Raw genomic sequence first — 13,723 nt, forward strand, 5'->3', positions numbered from 1 at the left:
TTCAACTCTTAAATGTGCGGGCGCTTTGCGCTGAAAAAAAGTTTTTTCCGCCGCTTTTCATCGCTAATCTTACATTACTTTTTGACCAAACCTCGACCCGGACAGTTAGCAAAGTCCTGAGGCCTATTTAACACTGCAAAATCAGATCATATAAAACAGTTTAAGGTAATAGATCATTTAAGCAAAATGAAATTATTCTAGGAAGATAAAAAAAACGAAGAAAATTATTCATTTGGTTCTGTTCTGGCATTGAAGTTGTAGTCGAAAGATTTAGGCTGCAGTCCGTAAACCAACCTGGCGGCCCGAATTATATTTTATGTCAATTAGTCAATTCAAATGCCGCTCCGAAACGGAAAAATTTAAATAGACGGTATTACTCTTCTTTGTTTGTGGTAGCTTACTGTCATTTGTGGAATGCATCTACTAACGTGGCTCTACTAACGCATGACAAAGTTCGCCAACAAAATTTTTAAGCTTTCTTTTTCAAAAGGTTGACATTTCTGAAAAAAATATGACTCAAACTTTTTTTCTATAATTTTTTCATTGAAGCATTCTACAAATAAATGCCACTGGTTTTTTAAAATGAGTTTCGTTGTGCGTTGTTTGTTTAAAAACAATGTTTATTGAGGAAAACTATGAATGGTCAAAGAACTGAGAAGGTGAGATAATTTTGGGGTATTATAATTGTTATGCTGGTCCTTGGGGAAAACCCTGGCTGTTAAATACTCTATTTCGCGGTTTCTCGATTTATGTCAACTGAACTTAAACTCGTTTGTTCTTCTTGTCACGCGCGCTTTTTCTAAAGCGGCGAGAGTTAGACTGAACTTAATTTAGTTACAAGGCAGTACCTGCTAACCAAAGAAACAGATAATGTTCCGAAGAACTGAAGTATAAATGAACAAATGCAACGAATTATAGATATATCTACAAATAGTTTTAAGAGTGTTTATAATAGAAGGTTCTGATGCTTAGTTGCGATCCCTAGGGTTTGAGTTTCTATCAGTGTATATCTGCTTTGTATTCCTTGTGGAATCCCTCCATAACACCCCCCCCCCCTGCTGGGAAGAATTCTGGGATCAAAAATCTAACGGATCGTAGAAGTCTCTCGGGTTGATGTCCGAGATTGAGCTGGGTGGTCCTCCTTCGTGCTCTTCAGTTTCGTTGGTGTCAAGGGGTTCAGCTTCTACCATTTGATTGTCCTCGTTTGGGGTGGATTCCAAAGTAATAACCTCCTCAGTTTGCTTTCCTGTTTGAGCTATCTAAGTAGACTACTTCGATGGGGTTGTCATTTTGTTCTTGCTTTCGAGGTGAATTGTGACTCCAGATGCGCTCTACTATTTTGTCGAATCGTGGGGCCGATCTAGCTTTGCTTGGTCCGGGGATTTTTGTCGGATCTGCTGGAGAGTTCATGAAGTCGTTGGCATCTGAGGATGCTGTTATTTTGAAGGTTGGTCCCGAGGGAGTTTAGCGGATGTTGAATGTTCGCGTCGTTGACGACGCTTACACTTTGTTGGAAGTTGCTTTGATGAATGATTTGTTCTCCGATGAGCTGGAGTACAGGAGTTTTCTTTTCTCCGATTTTGCTTGTTGAATGTGTTTCAGGGCAGCTTCTTTTGACTTTTGTGCAAACGTGGTTGCGCTGCTGTTGTCTGCCTGTTTGCTTCTTCCTATTGGAAAAGGCTTTGATTTCGTTTGTTTTGCCAGTTTTTTTGGTTTGCTTTGGCAATCTTGAGTATTTCTGAGTGCCCCAGGGGTTCTCGATTCACTGGATTCGGGAGGTTGGGCTGGGTTAGGGCGGTTCTTGCAGCTTGTTCTTCTAAATAGAAATGTCTTAATTTACGTTGGTTACTGTGATATTCATTAACTGTTTTGCATGCAACCATGTGTTCTAATCGTGCTTTGTTAAATGTATCGTTTCTGTGGGTTTGGGAAATGTTTGCGTTACGATTGCAAGATCGCTATTTCTAATGACCGGGTTTTTTTCTATTATTTGTGTCGAGCGTGATAGTATGTGGTGAATAGTTAGTAATTGTTTCATCTGGAATGATGTTCCATTGTTGTTTTAGCGATCCTCGCGTTGCGGGATTAGTTTTACGTGCTATAGTTTTTCTAGCTATATTTTTCTTGTTGTTAATGATGGTAGATGTTTTTATCACCGAACGTTATTTGTAGTTTAGATGGTGTGAACCTACCAGGAACGCGCTTGTGGCTAAGCAGCGGCGCGTTCGCTGAATCTGATGTGTCCGAAGATAGTGCCTGCGGGATATAGCCTTGTGTTGGCTCATCATCTTTGTACTGGATGTCTAGTTCAGGCTCCGAGTCGTGGTCGAGATCCCGCAAGGTTGAAACAACCAGTGCTCCCTGGGGAGCACTGGTTGTTTCAGTTTCGACTTCTCTGAAACAAAGGAGCCTATTTTGTTAACCTTGTTTTGTTTGGTATTATTATGATGCTCGGTAGTTCTGTATTAGGAGGTCTTCCATGTGCCTCCGAAATCTTCCGAAATCTTCCGAAATAATTGGGGCTAGTTGTTTGTCTTTCTGAGTAGCCTCCGCTAAGAATTCTTCCCCAAATACTTGACAAAGATTTTTTCGATACTGAGGCATATTTGTTTCATTTCCCAGGGGATAGATCGTGATTTTTGGATCATCCCTAAATGGAGCTCTGCCCAAGCCTTTATTTGAAGTTCCTTCGGTCTGGGTGCTGATAGATGTAGACGTTTTTTGGAGGACTAGACATTTTTGACATGTTTGGTGCTTTTTTTTAATAGGTTGTAGATAAGTATCAACTTTTGGGTTTCCTCTAGTCGTTACAAAGTTTTTTTGAATATTTGTAATGTTTGACAATGGAATGGGGATCAATGAATTAATTGGGTTAGGTTTAGGGGTTTGGATTCTGATTTTTGGGGGATTAGAAAATAAATTTAATGAATTAATTTTAGTAGATGAATTATAATTTGGTAAAAGGAATTTGCTAGAAAGATTGATATTTGAAGATTTGATGGAGGATTTGTAAATTGATGGATTAAGTGAACTTGAATGTATTGAATTAATTTGAGTAGAAGATTTGTAAGTTGGATTGTTAGACAGCGACTGATTGTTGTTACGAATTTGGCAAAAAGCGTTCGTTTCTGTGCTGTACGTGCTTTACTACGTGTGACGCCATTGCGTGCTTGGTATTTGTCTGCGTTCTTTTTTCCGATGGTGTCATTTAGCAGAATAAATTTGAAGTTGCTTATTGTGTTTATTATGAATGATGTGTCGTCGCTCGAGGGTGAGGGAGGGCGTTGTGAAGAATTTCTACTTCGGTAGTCTGCGAACCCCATGTCCTTCCCCGGGAAATGTTCAATTGTAAAGTTAAACGGGAGTAGTCCATCCACCCATCTTTTTAGTCGATTTTGATAGGTTTGATTGCCTCTGTTTTCTTTTAAAGCTGAAAGTAAGGCCTGATGGTCTGTTAATAGCTGGAATTCCTGCCCGTGTAGATAATGTTTAAAGTGTTCGACTGCCCAAACGATGGCTAGAAGTTCTAATTTGTTTGTAATGTATCGGTTTTCGAAATTATTTAGAAATCTGCTTGCGAAGGCTATGGGGTGCTATATATTGTCATGTTTTTGTTCAATACCGGCACCGAGACCTTTGTTGCTGGCATCGCATTTGATAGGTGTTTCTTTTGTTGTATCGAATTGTTTTTTTTCGACAATTTTTTTTTTCGTTTAATGCTGTCGAACGATTTTGAATGCGTTTCGTTCCAGCTTAAACGGTTGTTTTTGTTATCTTTTTTTCTAGTAATGGTCTTAATGGTTCCGTTAATTCTGCTGGTTTCGGAATGAATTTTATGAGGTGATGTGTGCTCCCCATAAATGATCGTAGTTTTTTTTAATGTTTTAGGATGTTCTACTTTCATTACTGCTTCTGTTTTTGTGATTAACGGGGTGGTTCCCGGGGAGTCATTTTGAAGTCTAAACAATTGATTGTTTTTTCGGCGAATTAGCGTTTTTGCAAATTTATTGCAAGGTTATCTTTGTCCAATTTTTCTAATATTTTATGTAGTTCATTCTCATGTTCATTTAATGATCCCTTGGTAATGTAATTACTAAGATATTGTCCAAAAATGCAAAATTTGAAATTATGCCTTCTAATGTTTTGTCGATTGTTTTTTTGAAATGTTGCTGGCATGTCCGTAAGTCCGTAAAAGCCGTTTATGAACCTATATGTTCCTGTGGCATGGCCTCCGAGGATACTAAAGTTGCAATGTTTGGCTATAGATTCGTCTAGAGGGATCTGGCTGTAGGCATATTTTAGATCATTTTTCCAGAGCCAATTCATCCCTGGGGATGATTTTCTTTCTGAAATATGTAATGCCACTGCATCGATTAGGTGGTCGATGCTTTGCATTTGGTATTTGTTTTTATGTATTGCTTTGTTGAGTTTCGTCGAGTCGAGGGCAATTTTGACTGATTTGTCCTTTTTTACCGTTATAACAACCGGGCTTATAAAAATGTCGTCCGGGCATTTTTCTAACCGTACTATTTGTTTGTCGTTGATTAATTTGTCTAGTTCTTGTTCTACCTTTTCCAGTAAAGGCAGTGAGACTCTTCTTCCTTTTTGTTGATTAGGATTGTGGTTTTATCGGAAAAGTGATTTTGCTGTGTGATTTTTGGATCTGCCTAGCCGTGTACATAGATAAAGATATTTTTTAAATATCCATTTTATTATATTTTTTTCGGTTTTGATATCTGAAATATGGTGAATTTCCCTACCTGGTTGTTTTGTTTGTTGTAGGTTGATTCTCAGCTTTTGTAGGACGTCTCGTTGGTAGGAGGTTTGTCGTGTTTTGTTCCACTTTGAAGATTGGGCATCTTTTTGCGAACCAGCTTCCGGACGTGATATCCATATGGATTAAACCTTTGATTTTTTATTCTTTGTTATTAAAGCATCTGTACCGATTGTTATCGTTAAATTTTTCAATTTTGACGTTGGGGTTTAGCATCATGAATTTGTTGGCTGTTGTCGGGTTGATGAAGCTGCGGGGCGATCCTGTATCTGCGAGCCAATCGATTTTTCCGAATTGTTACAGGTTGTTTGCATCCAGATTTCATCATTTTCCTTCTTGTTGAGAATGGTATTTCTTACTGGGCTAAATATCCGTGGTTGTACCAATTTTATATTTGCCCAGTCTTCTATGAGTTCTTTTAGGTATAGTGTGGATTCGGGGTCCATTGACTCCGATTCGTCGTCTACGTTTGTTTGGCTTACGTCTTGGCATTGTTCGATAACGTGTCGTACACGTCTTCTTTGATTACTCACTGGGGATTGGTTTTATGTTTGCTCTGGGACTCGTTGAGGTGGTTGTGGCCTTGGTCTTTCTGGCATTTTCGACCTATATAATTTTGCAAAATGTTCCATCTTTTTACAGATGTTACCTTGTGCTGGTTTTGCTGGAAAGCTATTGTTATGTCCTTGGGTGAATGGAGCTCCACATCTCCAGCATGGTTGTACTTCTTGTGATGTTTGTTGCCGTTGTACGTTTGTTTTTTGACGCATCTGTGGACGACTATTCTGTTGTGTTGTTACGTTTACTTGATTCCAGTTGGATGGCTTGGAGCGTAATATCTCTCTTTGGTTTTCTTGGCCTCTCTCCCGTGAGAGGGCAAAATTCAGAACTTGAGCAGGTGTGCGAACCTCGGAAAGCAGCTCCATCTGGATTGCTGTGTTATTCATTTTTGCTATAAAGAAGTTCTTTATTAGATCTTCTTCGACGTTCACTAGGGTTGCTTTGGAGCCGAGTTCGCGTAGTCTGCTGAAAAATGTCTCGAGATTCTCGTTTGAATTTTGTTGTACCGTGATCAGCTGAAAGCGATCAAATGTTAAATTTCTTTGTCGTGTAAACGTTATTTCCAATTCTTAGATGAGCTCGTTTGTGGAACATCTATCATTGAGTGTGTGGGGTTACGTTGGTGATAGATTCGGCTTGCTTCTGATCCGATAGACAAATATACAAGGCTTTTGATCATGATATCTGCTTCATCCCAGGAGTACCGATCAATCATGGGTCCTCGGTTGCAGATGATTCTACATTCGTTTTCCCAGTCTACGCGGCGCCTCTCATTACGTATCTGTCTTTTGCGAGTTTCTTCGTCGTTCGCTCCCTCTATTACTTCTTCATAAGATGGGACTGTGGGGTAAAAGAGGTTTGCGACAGTGGGTTTTAGTCGTCGGAGTTGATCTGCGTGTAAATTTTCTTTTGCCATGACCGCTAGTTGGAGCGTTGACAGCCATGACGGCCATTCTTGAGGTGGGTTGGCGCCTAATTCCCAATATAGGGGGACGCCAACTGGAGACTTTAACGACTGCGCCATGTTATGCTGGTCCTTGGGAAAAAAACTGGGGGATAAATACTCTATTGCGAGCGTTCTCGATTTATGTCAACTGAACTTAAACTCGTTTGTTCTTCTTGTCACGCGCGCTTTTTCAAAAGCAGCAAGAGTTAGACTGAACTTAATTTAGTTACCAAACAGTACCTGCTAACTAAAGAAACAGATAAAGTTCCAAAGAACTGAAGTATAAATGAACAAATGCAACGAATTATAGATATATCTACATATTGTTTTAAGAGTGTTTATAATAGTAGGTTCTGATGCTCAGTTGCGATCCCTAGAGATTGAGTTTCTATCAGTGTATGTCTGCTTTGTATTCCTTGTGGAATCCCTCCATAACAATAATGTAGGTTCTGTTGAAATAAGCAAATATAGGTGGAATTCCGACGGATATATGCAAGTTGCAGTTATTTTTTTCTTTGAACAATGTGCTACAAAGTGCCTGGAAAAACGATGGAAATTATTAATTAAATTCGAGGAACAGATTTTTTTTACTCTCTTCGGGAGTTATAGGATTTTAACACTTCACAGCAACAAGTTATCAGTGAGAAATGTGAGCATAATTAACATCCAGAAAACATAAAACAAGCTTAATTAAAAACAAATACTTTAACTATAAAAGTTGGCAATTGATTGTTTTTTTCTATTTTATTCTAATCCTTAAACAGAAGAAAAATTTGCAGCCGTTCTTCATTTGACTTTCAGTTGCAGCCAGGAACTATGGTCTTCCTTTGGCAAAAGAAAAAATTAAAGAGAGGAAAATGACATAATCATTACCTGCAGAGAACTGGAACCTGAAATACTTGATAAAGAACATGATAAAATATGATCATCTGATCAATAATTTTTCTCATGTGTTGAAGAATTCAATAAATATTTGGCTTGGAAAGATAATCTTAGTCGACTTTATTAACTCATTGACATGCCATTAGTTATTAGTTTAAGTCGTAATCCGAGTCTGGAATCACGGCAACTCTCGGATTAATGGTCCCTCGTCACTCTGATGATTATTTGTCTTGTGAATCAAAACCCACTCAATCGGGTTTTCAGGTGGAATAATAGAACCTACACAATCGTATTTTCAATTGGGATAGTGGAACTCTCACAGTCTGATTTTCAATTGAGATGCAGAAACCCACATAATCGGAGGTCATGAGACAATAAGGAGGCTTCTTTTTCTTTCAACTGGCTCACAGGTCTGCACTTCTTGCTATTAACTTAATAGCGTTACCTCGCATTAAAATGACTAAAACCAATAGAGCGAGCGTGCTGAAAAACCAACTGAAAACAAACTTCTGTTGTCAGTGAGTAGAGCTATTCGCTTCAATGTTTTTCTCACCACATCAGAGAGTCCACCAAATGATTCAGAAGCTATGGGAATGAATTGAACACCTATGTTGGCAGATTGTTGGTAATACTGCTCGAACCTCCTGTCTTCCGCAGCGCTCAGGGCAAAACAGACATCCTCGCTGCATTTGAATTAGTACTGGGTTGCAGTGGGAAGGTAATGGTTACACCAAGAGCTGCTGGCTGTCTAGCAGACCAACAAGGTAAATATACATCTCCAGGTCGAGAATTTGTTTCTGATACTAGATTTTTCTGCTCGCAAAGTGGCGACTGGTTGGCAGCCCTGCAAGGGGATATAATTTTGTCTACCAGCCGGTTGTGTCGCAAAATCATATCGTCCTGCCCATGACATGTGTTAGCATGATCACCAAGTGTATTCAAAGATCCCGTCTTACAATAGGGACAATTCTTTTCTTTTTCAAACATGGGAGTGCCCAGTCTGTACTTCACAGCTGCATGGAACTCGTTTGGCAAGAGATGGGAGGTCAAGAGCCGGTATGGGAGCTTTCGATAACCCGGCTCCTGATTGAGGCAGAGGGAGTGACAATAAACGAGCTTTTTCTCTTTCGGATGTTTGGTTTTCATTTAGTTTATTGAATAAGTATTGGATAGGACGAAATTGGTATTGAGTACCCTTCGCGTTCAATTCTTTCGGAGGTTTTTCAGAAATTTTTTGTAAGACCGTGAAACAAACAGCTCTACGTTCGAATGAAGGAAAACTTCAACCAGCTGCTTTGGCAGAATGAATCCTTCGATTGGCTCAATCAGTCTCAGTGAACCCTCAAAGGGGGGGGGGCAATTTCAATGCTTTTTGCACGAAATCTTTCATTGTTTTAGGTTGTGAAAATACCGTTGTGGGCGTCAATAGAAGCTCAATCAATTCACATTGTCAAATCACTCAATGAGAGGGGAGCGTTATTCATACGCAACGTCGTCCAATGAAAGAAGACAATTTCTTTGTGAATATTTGAAACGTTTTTATCAAGAGGGGCATAATAAATCGGAAAAGAACAAAAATGAGGAGAGACGAGAGAGAGAAAACAATTGTTAGTTAAGTGAGTTGTGTTTTGACTTTAATTGTGGAGGTCACAAAAATATCAGCGTTTAATAAGGGGAAAGCGTGATCATCCAGAGAATAACAAGATTGAGGGTTATAAAAGGGCCAGTCCACTCAGCAGTAGATCCCACAAAATAGATCAAACTTTCAATGCCAAATAATCACTCTTACAAAAAAGTATACGACACTTTTTCTTCCTTTATTCAATCAAAGCATCATTATTTGTGAAATTGAATTCATACTTTTTGGGCATTTTAACTCACTAAAAATCAAAATAGGGTTGACAATTTAAAAATGGAGAGGCTGTCAATTGACAAAAAATTCAAAAACTCGACAACACAGCCATCGCAAGGACATCTTCGAAAGCGTAGAGTAGGTAAAAAAAAGTTCTTTTCACTTCATCGGCACCAGAGTTATTCTTTTTTTTTGCAATTAGTGGAGATCAGCTTGACATTGATTTCGAGTAAAGTCAGGAGGCTCCTCATTATTATAAATTGACGTTTGATCAATTTAACCTACTTGCTAAATCCTCATGCAGACAAATTCGTGCTTCGAAGCAATCAAAGTTAGTTTTTAGAAAAATATTTTGTCTTTGATGTATAAAACAAGTTTTGTTTGATGGGAAAGAACTGAAACCCTCAATTGTTATTCTGTTATTTTTTGTCTGAGTATCATCAACTTAATTCCCCACTTGATTCAATCCATTGTTTTGTACTCTGGTGCCAGTAATTCCATTCCAAGCTCCGACCTCACCAAGCATTACTTTTTGACAATTCATGTCCATTTTTCGTTCATACACTTCTCTTGAGATCTATGGCTTGTGGAATTAAATCTGAATCTGGCCTGTAATGAAGTTTTGTTTGTTCTCTCCTTTCATGTTTGGAGTAAATGCGGCTGTAGGGACTTTTGTACATTTTTCATTAGTTTTGGACAGCTAATGCCAGATTATCCAGTCAATTATTCCTCAATCCCAGACAGTAGAGTCAACTACAAAGAATAGGATTATCTCCCTCTCAATTCAATTATGCTTAGTTAGCTCCTTATTAAGTTGCATACTTTTCCAATGAGCAACAGCCGCAAATATTGGGAATTAAAAAAAACCAAAAAAAATATAGGTCCTGTTCAAAAGTAAAATATTAACCAGCCAAAATTCATCTAGTAAAACTCTCAAACTTATACACAGGGATTTATCAAAATGGAGACTTTATGAGGCTTCACAAACAGACTGCTTGTTTTAAGACCTCGACAATGTGCTGAAGAAACCTTTTAGAACTGTATGATTGTTTCAACTTAAATTGGGGGTTAGGAACTTTATGCTAACCTGGCTTTTTATTAAGTCAATTTTGGCCAAAAAGTGGTATCATTGGAAAACCCCTACAAAATTGAATTGATTGTTGAACAGACATTTTTCCATTGTAAGAAAACAGCTACCATTGAAACTTGAAACTCTTGGCTTCAAAAAGGATCGAAAATTATTATGAGAAGAAAAACTACCAACTGTCAGTATTTTTGTTACAAAATCGGTTAACAATCAAGCACTAAGGAATAAAACACCACCAAAAAATGCAGAAGCTACTTAAAAATTAGTTTATTGCATTGGAAACAAACCCAACGCACATTCAACTATCTCTCCATTGTAATAAAACACAGAAAATTTTGATAATTAAAACTGCAGGAAACCTTATCTTAAAGCTTAAGAGAAAAAAAAGCATAGAATCAGAAAGAAAGAAATGCCAACTTTTGACCTGGTGCACTTATTTTGGTTATTTTATAGATCGAAGAAATAATTTTATGCATCCAATCCAAACTTTTCATTAGAAACACTAAACGCGACATTAAAAATTGATGAAATATCCAGAGTTAGAACAGAGGAACAGATTTGAAAATGCCGCAAGTGAACAAAACCTTCTTTTTGCCATGCAGAGTTCTTTTTCAACTTTTCTTGCACGTGCTCTGAATAGTGCTAGGAAAAAAAACATTTTTTTTTCGTCTCCTTGTTTGACTATTGTTCACATGTTGACTTAAACATAAACACTAAAGACGTTCTAATCGTAGAGTCAACAACGCCTAAATACTATCAATTTGAGTATCTAGTTGATGCCGGCTATTAAAAACAGTTTTCTTTGAAACATGTAAATTACTCAGACTATAACCCTAAGGTTAGATATCTACATGCTCTAAAATGTTAAATAAATTAATCAGCATTGTTATTAATATAATAATCTTCAAACTCTGGCTGTTCGTTTTCATAGGTAAAAATAAGAATTGAAGGCTCCTATTTGTCTATTAACGGGTACTTTCTTGTGTTGATCGTGCAAAAACTCGGTTAAACCATTTTTAAAGCAAGTTTTACTGTTAAAAGTTCTTATTGAAGAGGGCAATTTGTTCCATTTTTGAACGCTTTTCAAGATTAAGGACTTGTTACTCCACTTCGTTTTCTTTTTTAAAATAATTTGGTTTGTTCTCTTGCTCTGTCTACCGTTATGGCGACTAGAAAACATTTTAAAATTTTCGGATGTTTCCCATTAGGCAGACTTGTGAGATAAACAATTCGGCTGGCAGGATACGATCCTTAATGAGAAGATCAATAGAGTGGTCAAATTTTTGACGAAAATAAACCTTTATTCCCCAGTTAATTTGCCTGTTTATGGGGTTTATGTTTTCACTGTAAGAGTTTGAAGGAATACTCCACTGAAAGAGAGATGAGAGAGTAGAGCTGACTTGAAAACATCAATTCTTACTTTCAAAGGCATTTGATTCTTTACAAGACACAAATAACGAATTGCATTAGCCATTTTGCTTAAAACTGAGTTCAGGTGACTTTCAAAAGATAGGTTTGAATCAATTTGTACTCCCAGATAACGACATGCATGAGCTGGTTTGATAACTTCGCCTTTAAATGAAAACTCCGATTTAGTATGATTTGTAAAGAATAAAATCTCTGTTTTATGGGCATTTAAAGTGAGTTGATTCTCTGCCTGGTATTTGTCTGTTTGTTCTAATACTTTTTTCAATTTTTTGGGGAATATTTTCATTACGTTCAAATTTGCATATAATACTAGTGTCATCCGCAAATTGAACAACATCATTTTCACCTTCCAGATTTTCAGAAAAATCGTTGACATATAACAGAAAAATAAGAGGTCCTAACACAGTTCCTTGTGGAACACTATGATTAATAGTTATTTTATCTGATAAGTCAATAACCAGTTTTACGCAATGTGTTCGGTTTTCGAGAAAAGATTTGAGAAGTAAAATTGTTGATTGAGAGAGGTTGAAATTTTCAGCTTTCTTGAGAAATATCTCATGTGAAATTGAATTGAAAGCTTTTGCAAGATCTAAGAACAGAGCACGTGTGTCGTTGTTATCTTCCATATTTCCTAATATTTTTTCAATAAAACAAAGCACAGCATCAGTAGACGACTTTCGAGATTGGAAACCGAATTGTCTTTTGTTCAAGAGCGCAAATTTTTCAAGATATTCTACTAACTGATTAAGTAAAAGCCTTTCAAAAACTTTTGCAAAAGTTGGTGTTACAGAAATTGGACGATAATTATCTAAAACAGAAACATCTCCTTTCTTGAAAAGTGGTGTGATATGCGCATCCTTAAGAATTGTTGGAAAACTTTCTCTTGAATACAATCGTTACATATAATCTGAAGATGTGTCCCAAGAGCATATTTTCCGGATTTCAATGCCCAAGCATTGATGTATCCCGGCCCTGGTGCTTTGTTGTTATCTAGATTGTCAATAACTTTATAGATTTCTCTCAAAGTAAAAGGTCTAAAGTTAAACTTTTGAAATTTTCGCTCTGTTTTTTTGACGTTCAATGGAACAATCTGCTCTCTGTAGATGCCCATTTTGCAGAAAACTCTGTTAAAAGCGTTACATATTGATTTTTGGTCTTTCATTTTTTTACCATTCTCATCAATTTCTGTGATGTTTGGACTGTTGTTTTTCTTTCCGATTTTTTTCTTAATGAATTTCCATTTCTCTTTTGAGGTTTCAATTTTCTTAAAAAATTCCTCTGAAAATTGATTTTGTGCTTCTTTTAACTTTCGATTTACAAGGTTGCAATAATTTTTAAATGACACAAATGATTCAGCACTTTGTGTCAACTTGTAGTAATTGAAGTAACGATGTTTCTCGGCAACTAAATGTTGAATTTCTTTTGTCACCCACCCAAGGTTTTTCTGAAGTAGTCTTTTTCATTTTAGAAACTAATTTCTTCTCTGTTGGTGCATTCTTCTCGAGTATTGTCATAAAAAAATCTGTTAAAATCTGCAAACATTTCATCGCAGTTTCTTTGTTGATAAACTGTTCTCCAATCTGCAAGAGCGAGATCTCTATTAAATTTTTCATCGACAATTAAATTTTTTGTATCTCGTTTAATAAATTAATTTTGTTTTTCTTCTAACAAAAAAAAGTTTGCTCTGAAAAAAATTACATTATGATCAATATCGAAAGGAGGTAAGCAGACTTTCCAACTAGTGATTTGCTCATTAGTCAAAAAACAGTGATCTATCAAACTTCTTCTATTGTTGCTTATGCGTGTAGGAATATCAATGTTAGATAACTGTAATCCTGGTCCCGCCGCAAAATTCTGAAGGCTTTTCTTCCCATTTACACTCAACATATCAATGTTATAATCACCAAATAAGAGAACATTATCTGTTGCTGAAAACGCATTGGAAACCTCTGCACTTAATTCGTCTAAAAAGAAGTCACCCAGGCTTTGATGTGGACAATAGGAGATGTTAATGAGTTGCCTAGTTCTAGCCACAACGTTTCAAAAAATTTCGGATCAGCTAACTTTTTCGGATCAGCTAACTATTTCGGATCAGCTATTTGGTAGATGGAACAATTCATGTGCGAAGCACAGCCTGTGCCAATGCTCCTTGTTGTTATATACTCACTCGTAATAATAATAATAATAACCCTT

General features: G+C 37.1%; 1 protein-coding gene across 3 annotated transcripts in view; it reads right to left on the bottom strand.

Moving 5' to 3' along the window:
• Positions 1-13,723, bottom strand: part of LOC142344702 (angiopoietin-1 receptor-like) — a 207,186-nt gene that overhangs the window by 131,582 nt on the left and 61,881 nt on the right. The gene's annotated exons all lie outside the window — the stretch shown is intronic.

Source organism: Convolutriloba macropyga, chromosome 8 (genome assembly GCF_964194025.1).
Source record: "Convolutriloba macropyga chromosome 8, txConMacr16.3, whole genome shotgun sequence".
In the NCBI taxonomy this organism is placed as follows: Eukaryota; Metazoa; Xenacoelomorpha; order Acoela; family Convolutidae; genus Convolutriloba; species Convolutriloba macropyga.